Genomic DNA, 14,332 nt, shown 5'->3' with positions numbered 1-14,332 from the left:
CAAATCACAGATACTACCGAACTCTATATTTTTCCTATACGTACATACCTATGACAAAGTTTAATTTATAAATTGGGTGCTGTCAGGGATTAACAATAACTAGAGTACAACAGTAAAACAGAACAATTATAACAGACCATAAAAAAGGTATGTGAAAGGTATGTGAACAACAGACCATAAAAAAGGTATGTGAATCCCCTCCCTCTCACTTTCTCTCAAAATATCGTATTGTATTCACCTTTTCATTTAAAGGAAGATTTTTACGGCTTCTCTTTGGCATAACCACCAGCATCACTAATTTTGTGTTTTGGGGACATTATTAAGTAAATAAGGGTTACTTGAACACAAGAACTCTGATACTTAGACAGTTGATTTGATGGCCAAGATGGTTAGTAAGTGACTAATAGGTGGGTAGCATATATAGTGTGGATATCCTGGACAAAGGGAAAATTCACATTTTGGGTCGGGGATTTCATCATGCTACTCAGAACAGTGCACAATTTAGAACTTATGAATTGTTTATTTCTGGAATTTTTCACTTAATATTTTCAGACCACATTTGACCACGGGTAACTGAAACCACGGAAAGTGAATAAGGAGGGACTACCAGATACTGACTCATAACTACATCATCAGTGTAGTGTTGTCTCTGGTTGAGTGGAGGGAAGTATGTCTACAACTTGACTATTCTAAATCAGTGGAGCGGAACACTGTATCAAGACAAAAAGTAACTTGGAGGCAGCAATCCTGTTGACATTTTAAATTCCAAGAGACTCTTATTAAGGCTTTTAATTTAGTAAAACATGAAACTTGTTTGTATTTTCCAAAATATGATCAAAATTGGAATATGATTTTAAGGGGTTAATTCCCAATACAAGGAATTATAAGGTACCAAGAAAAGTCTGGATTCTGCAGTTTTATTGTCTATTTGGAAATGAGGCAATATATGCATTTCTCTGAAATAAAGGATCTGAAATAACTCGTGAGAGATATTCACATCCAAATCTTCATGCTTTTCCAGACGGTAATATCATTATGGTTACCCTTCAGTGACAACAAAAACCTTATTTTCTAAATATTGCCTACCATTTCTTAAATACACTTCGACCAGATGGAACTTCAATAGGTTATACTCCGTTATCAAATTGTGAGGGATTTTTCCAAACAAAATATTTGTGTCATCCTCCTTTACCTATTCCTGTGTTCTCTATCGCAATTAATGGCATCTCTAGCCTCTGCTACTCAGGTTAGACAGCTCAGTGATCTGATACTGTGGGTCTCTGTCATGCTTCTATTATGATCCCATCCCCTTTTCTGCTTTCTCTGCTGCAATATCTGTTGAATTTCATTCTCTCCTTTGGATTGCCATTAACCTACCTTTAGGTTTAATACTTCATTATGGATTGTGGAGATTATAACGACCTAACTAGTATTCCTGCCTCCAGGACTAGTAACTCCAAGACCCATTATATGTCACTGTCCTAAATACAAAACAAAGTCAAAGACCTTTGGTCTGACGTTCAATTCCATTCATTACTTGTCCTCAAGGTATCTTTCTGCTCTAATATTACATTTCTTCTAGGGTGTCTCATATGTCGCCCATTCAGTTTTACATAGAAACCAGTGACTAAATTTTCTATTTTCCTACCTCAGTATCCTTGGTAAACTCTGCTTTAAAAATTTTTATTTGTGGAATGCCTTTCTCTAACTGGCCACCTATGTTTTTTCACTCCCTTTCTACCTCAATCAAAATCTATCCATATTTCAACTCCTGTTTGCTAAATATCACTAAAATGAAGCAGGGTTTCTTAGAGAAAGATTACAGATCTGAGGCAAGAAAAGTATAATCCCAGAAACACTGTTATGCCAAAAAAGAAAGAACTAATGGGATTCTCTCACAGTCACATAAGCTACTTTTGAAGGAATACCACTGGTCAAATATAAGTAGGATAAAAAAAAATAATGACAATGACCACATATGAAAGTGAAATGAGGCACTATTAAAAACTATGCTGGGACACAAGTGGTGAATATTAGGAGAATTTCAGGAAAATACAGTCATATGGTCACCCTAATTATATAGCACTTAGGAATTCCTCATTATTTCCAAATGCTGTTTATTTTCTTTTAAACACATTTCAAGAAGACTCTTGTAAAAGTCACCAATGATTTCCATGTTGTACAATGAACAGGTCTCAGTAATCTTCTTACTCAATGAATCAGCACATCTGATTCTTCCCCTCTCTAGCCTATCATCATCACCTTTTAACAAGTTAATTCCTCCTTTCTCTTTGATATACTTTCTTCATGACTTACAGGACCCATACTGTTGGTTTTTCTTCCTTAGCTTTCTTTGCTAATTCTCCCTCTTCTTTCTAGCTTGAGAGTGGACCAGGATTCTGTCCCTGGTACTCATCACTATCTTAGTGACTTCGTCTAGTCACAAGTCAGATTTCCAGTCAAGATGGCAGAACAGGTAAACACTATGCTTGTATCCTCTCACAACCACATCAAAATTACAACTATAGAACAACCATCATGAGAATCTGCTGAAGTCTAGCTGAACAGAAGTCCTACAACTAAGGATATACAGAAGAAGCCACACTGAGACTGGCAGGAGGGGCAGAGATGTGGAATAGGCTGGCCCCACAACCATGTGGGTGGTTAAAAATGGGGAGGGATATCTTGGCTGTGGAGATCACTCCAGGATGAGGGAGCGGGGGTCCCAGCCCTATACCACCTCTCTAGCTCAGGGTTCCAGTGCCAAGAAGAGAAGTCAATAGCCAAGATATAGAAGTAGCCTAAGTGCCCATCAATAAGACAACTAGATAAATAAGACATGGTACATAAATACAATAGAATATTACTCAGCCATAAAAAAGAATAAAATCTTGCCATATGCAACAACATGGATAGACCAAGATTCATACTAAGTGAAATAAGTAAGATCGAGAAAGGCAAATACCGTGATTTCACTTATATGTGGAGTATAAAAAATAAACAAAACAGAAAGACTCATAGATACAGAGAACAAACTAATGGATGCCAGATGGTAGAGGTGTTGGGGCGATGGGTAAAAAAGGGGAAGGAGGTTAAGAAGTACAAATTGGTACTTACAAAATAGTCATGGGGATATAAAGTATAGCATAGGGAATATAATCAATAATATCGTAGCAACTATATATAGTGTCAGATGGGAACTAGATTTATTGGGGTGATTACCTTGTAAGTTATATAAATGTCTAATCACTATGTTGTACACCTGAAACTAATGTTACGTGTTAACTGCAATTAAAACATAAATTATTTTAAAATATAAATAAAAAAATAAATATCACATACGAGTCAACAATTCCCAGTCTCTTATCTCTAGCGCAAATCTTTTTTGCACTCTGGATTTACATACCAAACTATTTCACGTCACTCCTAATCCTTCCTACTCTGCTCTGATTTTCCATAACATAGCATCTAACATATTAATTAACTTATTTATTATGCTGTCTTCCTCAATTTTCCCAAAAATAAATTCTAAAAGTCAGAATACTTCGTATATTTTTTTTTCCCTCAGGTGTATCATAATGGAATTTGGTAAATTCTCAAAAATACTTGCTGAAAGAATGGATACTAAACTTTTAACCTGTCAGGTATTATAAATTGTTAAACTGACTATCTCAGTTATCTCTGTATTGGGTAGAGCATAAACTTGATCTGCCAGTAAACACTGCCCCTGTTCAGAACTATGACAAGAGAACAAATTTCGTAACTATGTCTTTCGTTCGAACTTATTTTCTAAATTAAAAACAAAAAAACAGTTAATCATTAATCTCGTCCATGTTGAAATATGAATCTAAGTCACTATCACACCTAATACAGAACTTTATGTAGGGAAAACCAAGAAAATAATCTAACTACTTTGTATTTCTTGATTCTACAAATACTTTCTTTACAACCCCCTTTTTTTTTTTTGTTATGCCAACAGCACCTGGTATTCCTAGGTGGTCTCCCATCCAAGTACTAACCAGGCCTGAACCTGCTTAGCTTCCAAGATCAGACAAGATTGGGCACGTTCAGGGTGGCATGGCCATAGACTCTTTATGACTTTTCTAAAACAAAAATAATAAAGCAATATAAATTTAAGACTCCCATCCTACAACTTGTGAAGTTATGGTCACCTTTTAAAAGTTAGGTTCATGCTACAGGAAGCTTTTCATGAATCCTCAAAGAAGTACTAAGTGGCCCTCCTCCAATGCATCTATCAGTGTTTAATACACAATATTGAAACTCTCTGTTCACATCTCCATCTCTCTCATTAGACTATAAGCTTCTCAAGGGCAAACATCATATTAATTTCTTACTTCTATAAACCAGCAGAGTATTGGTAAACAAACACGACCCACTATATTTTTGTTGAGCTATAAACTGCCATGGTCATGAGGATAGCTCCAAGATGACACGATAAAAATATGTAAACTTTTCTGGTAAAGTAAGGGCCTAAATAATATAAGGTAAAACTTTTGTTTTTTGAATCCTACAATACTAACTAAAATAGTGAAAATAATTTCAGCTTCTGATCTAAAGTGACAATGATGATGGACTGGAGGGTACAGTAGATCTTCAAAAGACGTCTGTTTAGCATTTGTCACTGAATAGATTCTGGTATAATTTTTCAAACTGATATTGAAGGCAATAGCTATCTTAAATAATATTTTATCTATGCCATTTCCATGGAGTAAAAGACTACAGAGATTCAAGTCTTAAAAAATTTACTAAAAGAGTACTATGTTAAAAACGCTGATATTGCATATGTAGTGGTACAAAAACAGTATCAACTCAATTTGTTAAAACTTCAGGAAATAATACATGTGGCTTGATTCTTCTTTGCTTATATAATTATATCCTTCTACACCTTTAAATGTCACCAATGCTAATTTTACTTCAAAAAATTCATTACAGTTGACCCTTGAACAACATAGTTTTGAAATGTGCAGGTCCACTTACATGAAAATTTTTTTCAATAAATACACAGTCAGTTGGTCCTCTGTATCCCAGGGTTTCACATCCACAAATTCGACCAACCACAAATCAAAATTGATCCTTGGTTGGGAATTCTCGAATACAGAGAGTCAACTGTATGCATTGTTCTATGCCATTTAATATCACATTTTGGTATCTGCAGGGAGTCTTGGAACCAATCCTGAGGGATAGCTATAGTTAAATTTTTGAGGGAGCCAAGAAGTTAAACAGGGATTTTTGACTGAGTAGGGAGTCCGCATCCCTAATTCTCATGTCATTCAAGAGTTAACTGTATTTAAAATTCAAATTATTAAACTTGAAATGAAAAATGAATAATAAAGTCTCAAGCACTATTATTAAATGGTGGATAAGGAAAAGAAATTTAAAAATTCACAACTTTATGGAAATTTATCTTCATTTTGATTAGAAAAATAATAGTACCATGCTATAACCTCTTTAAAATATTTTTTTATAATAGGTGTCCATATAAATATCTGAAGTATGTTACTAAAGAGACTTCTATTGTGCAGAACACCAAGCACTGCGTAAAAAAAAAAAAAAGATAACTAAAGAGTAGCTTAATTTTTGAAATAACATGCAAATGACCTGACATAACACAAAGGAAGATGCAATGCAGTAGACTGTTAAAAACTGATTACCTAATTTCAATATGTACGTATGAAGATGAAATAAGTAGGGTAATTTGTGTTTACTGCTGTGGTTCTCAACGGTAAGAATAATTAAAAGATAAGCAAAATATTGAGAGACCTTTCTCAAACTGTGCAAACTTCCCTTCCTCTATATGTCCCCAGGCATGAATCTTCATGCATGTATCCCTAAAAAAACCACTGCTTAAGACGTTGGTGAAGGCTGTGACAATTCACTCTGGATTTTTAAGAGTATATATGAGGTGGGGAGGTGAATGCAGTGTTGTTATCAAAGAAAGCTAGAGAAACTTAAAAACAGGAATGCATAAAGTTTGTGTAGGAGATATAAAATTGACTGCAGTATGTAGACGAAATGGCAATGAGAGATAAAATTGGTCAGGATGAGAAGAACCAACTAATGAAAAAGCTTTTAATACCCATGAGGAATTAGACCCCATCTAGTAGACAATAGGAAGTAAATTTAAGTTCTTGAACAAAAGAGTGATATAGAAAACAAAGTAGGTTTACTACTAGGAAATTTTACTAGTGTCAGGTTTTTGCTGGCAGCCAGTTAAAGAATTACTAAATGTCTACAAATAGTACTGTCTCACTTTAGTTCCAAGTTGACTTTTATGTTTAAAGTTGAATCTTCATAGTCTAAAAACTAAACTGAAATGCATCTTTCAACTATAAATTATTTTCATAAAGACGTGAAAATAACTGATGTAAAAAGAATTACAATTTCAGTGAGCAAAAGCTAAATTTGTAAAATTCAATAGTCCAAAGATTTGCATTACATTTAAAAGCAGATATTAACTAAGCATAAACATTTCCAAATAATTTAGTCAAATGAAGCTGTAAAATCTTGTCATTATACGGTCCTGTCTCTCATAGTACAAATACCTTTTAGAAAATAAGAAAAAAAAATAGCTTGTTTAACTCAAGTGATTAAACACGATCACATTTTTTTATGCCAAATAAAAACATCTAAACTGTTCCTGGCACATGAAATTATCCATTTCTGAATGTTTAAGGAGGCAAGCGGAGAAAATGAGATGCAGCAATTACATCAGCCTGAAGATTCTACTTAGATTTAGAGCAAATGTGCATTCTAAGGAATAAATCAGAGTAGAAAGACTTTTTCATTTTAGAGATCTTCTAACAAAATGGCTGGTCTTAGGGAGAAAAGTTTACTATTTTTGCATGGAATCCAAACATTTGTTTAAAAGAACACAATTTTGTGCAAATTTATAAGTAAATAAAATACTTAATACCACTTTATTTTAATATCTTCTCAATAACATGTTAAGAAAATAGAGCTGAGATGTATATAGTCATTTATTATTCAGTATATCAAAAACAACAAAATTACAGCTTTATATGAATATATTATATCCACCTTTTTACTCCTAAAATTTATCTACATAAATTTGTGTTTAGTTTTCCTTGCCTAAACTCAAAGAATTAAAGAAAAATTTAAAAAGTTCAAAAACCAATTATATAAGTCCACAGAACAATTTTTCTTTAATGAATCACCTAGGAAATTCACCAAAAGGCCTTAGGAAAATTATATTAGGTGACTGCGGCAGAGTCTTTCTCCATAATATTGAAATTATGACTATGATATAAGCATGTGCTAAAAGAGATTTAGGAATGTTAAAGGAGAGTGGTCTGTAACTGAAATAGTAAGAGACAATCTTTCAAACTGAGAGAAGTCAACTATTTGTTATTATAAGTTCCTTCAAAGTATTTTTGCTAGAACTTCAGGTCTCCAGTATTTTCAAGAGTACAATGATAATAAAATTCATATTTGTTTCTTAATTATATTTACATCCGTTATTAAAGAGCTTTTGCCAATTAAGACTAGAATCACATTACATTCAAATTAAAATATAGTGCCAAATTTAGCAAGGAATGAAACATTTCTGAAATCTCATCATTGCTACTAATTCATGGCCCCAAGGGAATTGATTATTTTGGTATTTAGCTTCCAGATATTATTTCTAAATGTTAAATGCACACACAAAATCCTATATGAATAACCAGGCACTCTATATCTTTAGGAAAGCCCAACTACTCTAATTATGTCAAATTATAAGGAAATCCTATTTTTCCCCAAGAGGCAATGATAAATTATTTACTATTTTCACTTTTCAATTAAGAGTGATTATTAAAATTATAATATGAAAACACATTTCTTTATGATAACTAATTATTCTTGATAAAATTGTGCATTTAATACTTAAAGTAAGAGAAGTTAGGTTAGTAGAGTGTTAAGAACACGGGCTATTGATTCAGATAGATTTGGACTGAATCTTGGTATTGCCAACCTCTGACAGTGTAATTCTGGGCAAAGCAATTAATCCTTAAACCCTCAGTTTCCATATCAGTAAAATGGAGCTAAACAGGAACCTTGAAGAGCTATTATCAAGATTACAGATAATATACGTAAGGATGAAGCAATGAGTCTAGCACGGAGTAGGAACTCAATAATTAATAACTAAAATTATTATTATTAGCAGTGTTTGCACATCTGAAGTTGAGCTTTCTAGTGCTATAAATAACACGTAAGTCTGAGATGTAGAGTTGTGTAAAACAGTATCCTTGCTATTGAGATTCAACAAAAGACTGTTAAAGAAATCGTATCAATTTGGTGAATCGGTAACATTAATTTTTTTATTAAACTGTGATTTTACCTTTTCCAGAAAACCTTCTCTGATTATTAGCTAGAAGCAATCTCTTACTCTTTTAAAATTTTCAAAGCACCTATTATAACTTATCCTGTTTTTAAAACTGTGTATCTGTTCCTTACTCTCTGATAGTATAATATGATAGTACAATATTTTTGCAGAGTAGGAACAATGAATCACATGGCATATTGCCTTCCATAAACATACACTTAATAAATGTCTCCTTACTGCATGAAAAAATTAAGTCAGTGTTGCTTCCTAAGTAGTCAACTCCCCTCTAATCTCTTCCCAATAATCAATGCTAACTCTCCTTCAAATTTATTTTTCTAGAAAATACACAGATTACTCAAGAACTTTGATCATCTACATTTCCTAAAAGGCTTTAAACTGTAATCTTATCTACCATTCAGCCACCATCTTCAACCTTTTGTTTCTCTATTCATTCCATATTCTAGCCATGACATACATTTACTGAAGAAATACCCGCTGAATGTCTTCTTTATGCCATTAGTAAACTAAGCATAGGAGATAAAAAGACATCTTATCAAAAAAAGGAGACATCTAAGGAAATAATTATTCAATGTGCTAAATATTATAATAGAAACAGATTACTGAGCAGCCCTTCCAGGTCACACCAAGAACTTTCAAACCTGTATGCTTTGTTCTTGGTGTGTTCTATTTACCTAGACTGCCTTTTCCAAAGTAAAATCATATTTATTTTTCAAGTTACAACTTAGTGTCCCCTCTTTCTGTAAGGTCTTCCTTAAATCCTATAAGTAATTAAACTAATTGGTCCTTTTGCTAGATTCTTACGACTCTTTGATTATAATACTGGTATAGTATATACCACAGACAGACTCATGTGCTTGTTTCCCACAGAACGGCATGTTCTCTGATGGCAGAAATCTAATCATGTACATCCATAGTAGGTTCTAAATTCGAATGTATTTAACTAAGCTAACTTGAGCATATAGCATGGAATTTATAATAAAGACTTCCTAGTCTTTATTTCATTTGCACATTTTTTTTTGATCGCAAATTTTATGGATCTTAAGAAAATATATGATCATTAATAAACTGGGCTGCTATCTTAGAATGTGGAGAACAGAAGAATTATTAACTACAACCAAAATCCATAAGTTCTATTTTAATATACTGAGTTTCAACAGAAATCAAGAATTTAAAAAGCGAGGATTTCTCTCCTTATCTCACCTATATATAAAACTGATATATCTTGTAAAGCAATGGTCTCCAACCTTTTTGGCACCAGGAACCGGTGCTCCTATGAGAATCTAATGCCTGATGATCTGAGATGGAGCTGAGGTGGTGATGCTACTGCTGGGGAGTGACTGCAAATACAGAAGAAGCTTTGCTTGTTCACCCGCTGCCCACCTTCAGCTGTGTGGCCCAGTTTGTAACAGGCCACAGACTGGTACCAGTCTGTAGCTGGGAGTTAGTGATCCTTGTTATAAAGGGTTTAGTTAGTTTTGAAGAAGAAAAAAGGGAAGAATACAAGTGAACTATACATTTTCATTGTAAATTGCTAAAGAAGGTTTTTTAATTGGAGAAATCACAGCCCTTAGGGTTATTTTTATTTCTTAGAAAACTAAAGAGTTTACATAATTTAGTGGCAGGTAGAGAAAACAGAATAAAATTCTTCATATTCAAGAAAAAACTGAACACTACTGAGTTTCTTTTGTCACAAAATATCAATATTTTGAGTAGCAAATACTAACAGCTACTGTAATAGAAAAAAACAGAAATACATGGTTTCCACTTATTAGAAATCTAACAATGTGTTCATGTTAGTAAGTGTAAATGTCTGAAAATAATGACACCATTTAATTCAAAATTCAGGTGACAGCTCAGTTGAATAAGAAAATCACATTTTTAAGACTGTTATTTCTTGTTTTTATTGTGGTTTTACTTTAGGACTCTATGTCTCTCATTGTGTTTTTCAAACAAACTATGTTGTAATATTCGCCTCTTTTTTCAATCACCACATTATTTCATACTGACATTATGACAGTAGTATTGGTTATCCAAATTTTCTTTAATTAACAGTTAAAAAGAGTTTTAGATACTTTCACAATTAGTAGAAAGGTTCTGCCAAAGTTCTAAGTTCAAATTTGCAGAATTACAAAACTTAAAAAATCAAATCAAAATAAAACAAAAAGAAATAAAAAACATTTTGACAGAAAGCTCATGTGGTATTTCTTACTTCCTACCCCTCAATTCTGTTTACACACTCAGTAGCTTCTACAGTAGGCTTATTTGAACGGAAGCAATTCCAAAATCAGTTTTTTAATTTAAAATTAGGTGTGTATAACGACTCAATAAATGGTAATAGCATTTGCATCACTTTTGCCAACAAGGACCTGTAACTGTTTTTTGTTTTCAAACAGAAACAAGCAGGTCCCCAAACAGGGGATGAATACACTTTTGTTACAACTGTTCTCATTTAAAAGCTAACAAAATTTTAAGACTACCATAGACTCCATGTGACATCTTCATATCAACATAACTTATAATGAAAATCATGACCTCTACATATTAAAAATGCAACACTGCCAAAGGTTTCAGGAATATGACCTATTCAAAATGCTGGCTTAAAGCCATAGAAACCACATGCCCGGAAGCAAACTGGAATTCCAACATGATGATCTGTTTCTAAATACTGTTGTATGTGTGAGGAGAGCAGTATATACTATAATGATCTTTTAAAAATCCCATTATGACTTCCTGTTTATCATTTCAAATGTCACGAGTTGAGTGCAGAAGGATATTAAATCAGGGCATCTTGCTCTGCCTTAAGAAACAATAAATTAAGTTGTCCCTTTCAAAAAATTAAACTAGATGTTAAATGGCCTTAGAGAACTGGCCATGGTGACTATAAAATGAAGAGCCTATCCATTCTTCTATTTCTGACACTTAACATTAAAACCAACAAAAACCAAAAACATCTCTTTGGTTACAGACTCTTCTTAGTAACAGTTCAGTAATATTCTACTTATCTACTGATACTCAGAGCAACCTCAACATTCTACATGTGCCAATAAAAGTAAAACATTTTGCTTTAAAAGTCAGTCAGTCAGCTAGCCAGGTAGCATCCATTATATACCTGACATAGCTAAGGAATGAAAGCTGTCTGGAGGGTCAAACAGAAGGCGAGTGACAGGGAGCTGCAGAGTGGGCAGGAAGGGAGAAAGATAAGGAAAAGCAAAAACAAAGCACGAAATGAAGGGACAAAGGGCTAGGAAAGAAATACACAAACAGAATTACATGAATTTCTGAGAGCTCTCCAGATCCTGATTCTAATCCCTGGTGAGGTTAAAATGTACTCCTTGTCTTTAGGCTTCAAAAGAAACCTCACAATCTTAAAAACTCTTTTTAACTTAGCTCAGTGAATCATGTAAAATGTTGAATTTCAGGTGCATCTGAAAGCTCCTAAGTGAAGCTGAATATAAGAGTGAAGATCTTACAGGAAAGATTTGCATCAGAGAGAGATTATAAAGTGTCCAGAATAGTGATAGTAGTTAAACTTGCAAGTAGCCATGTTAGAGAGTATAAAATGGGAAGACAGAAAAAGAACTTAGGGCGAACACCAGCATATAACCGTCAGAGTAAACCTTATTTAAAGAAACTAATGAACAGACAGGTAGATAAACTACGTGGGCTGCTGACGGAACGGGAAGTGAGGAGGTGGAGATCACAGTGGCTTTCCTAATAAGGTAAAGATGCTATTCTAACAAAAAGGGGAAAGGAAGAAACTGGGAGACAGTTAAAGGATGATGATGGATGGGTGTTAAGGCATAAACTAAACAAGTTTATTGACTGAAGAACATTCATATAGGAACAGAATTTGAAGCTATAAGTGTAATAAGGCATAAGTAACAAAGGAGAAAAAAGAAAGGGATATAACACATGTAGAGGGATTGGCCCTGAATAGAAAAAGCAACTTTCTCTTTGGGACAAATAAGAACTATCAGCCTGGGGTTAATCTGTGAAGAAATACATACCTATAAAAGTGTAGAAAGTTTGTACATCATTTTTCTAAATATCAAAATACATCTGTCTCTGTATTAAGGCAAGGAAGATTATCATATCTAAAAAAAATCATATCATGATAAAAGGTTAAATGTTTAAAGGGTAAACATCTAGAAAGGTCCTTATCCTATCTAAAATATAAGATAAATAAGGAATTGCTAATTTACTAAATTAAGTGTTTAGGTGGTATAAGTATTACTACAATATGTAAAAACATGTCAACCACTGCCTTTGTAATTACAAGATAAATTCCAACTAGAATATTTCAAAACAAAAATACAATTTCAGTATAAAGCTAAAAAGCCTACTCTTCTGCTCATGATTGAAAGAGTAAGGTAGTGAAGGTAGTAAACTCCAAACTGAGATAAAAGATTGGGACATGGGAATAAGAAATGACTTTTTAGAAGATAAACTCAATCACTTGCATTTTATGGATGAAGAAAACTAAGGCCTACAGAGGTCAAAGTTCATAAACTTAATAATATTTCAGTTCCAAGAGTTAGAACCCAATTTTGTAGTTTTCAATTCATACTCATTACATTTTTCTGTTTTCTGTTTTTTTTCTTTTGGCCTATTGGCAATGGCATTAGATGGAAATATTTTATATGTTCTAACAAAAAAGTAGGCAGACACATCTAAAGAAAAATACTACTCTGTACCAACTTCTCTGAAGACTATTGCAAATAATTAACCCAGTTCATAATTATAGTCCCATAACTGAAAACTGTGAACTGTCAAGAACTAACACACCTTTTTTCAATTTTCAAATGTTAGCAGTAATTCTCTTACTATCTTTGTAGATTAACAATATCCTTCACTGCTTTCACAAAATTCCCAAAGCACGTGTTTGTGACTAATTGCTATCCAAAGTTCTCTGTCATTTTCACATTCAATTACATTCTAATGCTTCAGAAACGTTATAAAGATTAATATTACAAATTATTGTAAAAAATTAAATAACACATATTAAGATTTTCAAAATTCTTAGAATATAAAATTGTACTATTCACAAACATGCATGTGCACACACACATCCCTATGGTGTACATATAATACATTTTTGCTTTCTATAACATTTTTGCTGTATAATGAATATTATGTTAAGAAGTAAATTTTCTAATCTATGTTGCTTTAAAATTCTTTAAAGTTTCTACTTGAATACATATCTACTTTATAAGAGTGACAGATCTGTTTGTACATAAAAACATTAAATACATATATAAAAATAATGCATTAAGGTAGATACACATTCCTATCTTATTTTATTTTCTCTCTATTTTATTTTATACTCTATAACTTCGATTTCTAAACAATATTTAAGGAATTACACTAAGCAGTGTTTAATTTTTTAGTATTAAAATGTTTCCATAAATATTATTTATCCTTATGTTTATAGAATATATTCTTAAAAACAGAAATGCTCAGTCAATAATTTTAACATGTTGCTAATGTTAAAAAGGTTTAACATGTCTGTTTAAAAAGGTTTTACTAATTTCTAAGCCCAACGACAGTGAATAGGACTTCCTGATTATGTAGCAACATCTTCTCCAATAAATATTTCTGATTTCACTGTAGTACAGTAGCCATTAAATTTTACATTGCTCAGTCTATCCACTTCTCTATGTTACCTATTTAATAAAGTGTCCACCAGAAGAGACATTACCAGTAACCATAGTAAGAGAAAAGCAAAGAGAGAAAAAGGAAGAGAAAATGTGATGGGACAAGAAAAATTTTTAAAAATTAAATAGTCATGCAGACAGAATCAATCTCATTGATACCTGCACTGCCTAAACTCTTCTAGAGAAGTGTGTTATTTCACTCCCTCTTGGTAAAAATGCTATTCTAAGTTGAAAGTTTTTATTGGGGATCTTTAAAGTTACCCAAAGGTTTCAAAAAATATTTTATTACTTGATTTTTGTAATGCATTAAAGAAAA

At 32.8% G+C, this 14,332-nt stretch overlaps 1 protein-coding gene and 1 pseudogene across 3 annotated transcripts in view; both read right to left on the bottom strand.

The window, feature by feature from the left end:
- SRFBP1 (serum response factor binding protein 1) overlaps window positions 1-14,332 on the bottom strand; it is a 56,207-nt gene that overhangs the window by 23,589 nt on the left and 18,286 nt on the right. The window lies entirely within an intron of this gene.
- Window positions 3,971-4,089, bottom strand: LOC120590952 (uncharacterized; annotated as a pseudogene).

This window comes from Pteropus medius, unplaced genomic scaffold (assembly GCF_902729225.1).
Source record: "Pteropus medius unplaced genomic scaffold, Ma_sr-lr_union100, whole genome shotgun sequence".
Lineage (NCBI taxonomy): Eukaryota > Metazoa > Chordata > Mammalia > Chiroptera > Pteropodidae > Pteropus > Pteropus medius.
Note: the sequence above shows the minus strand (reverse complement) of the source record. Positions and strands in the feature narration are given on the sequence as shown.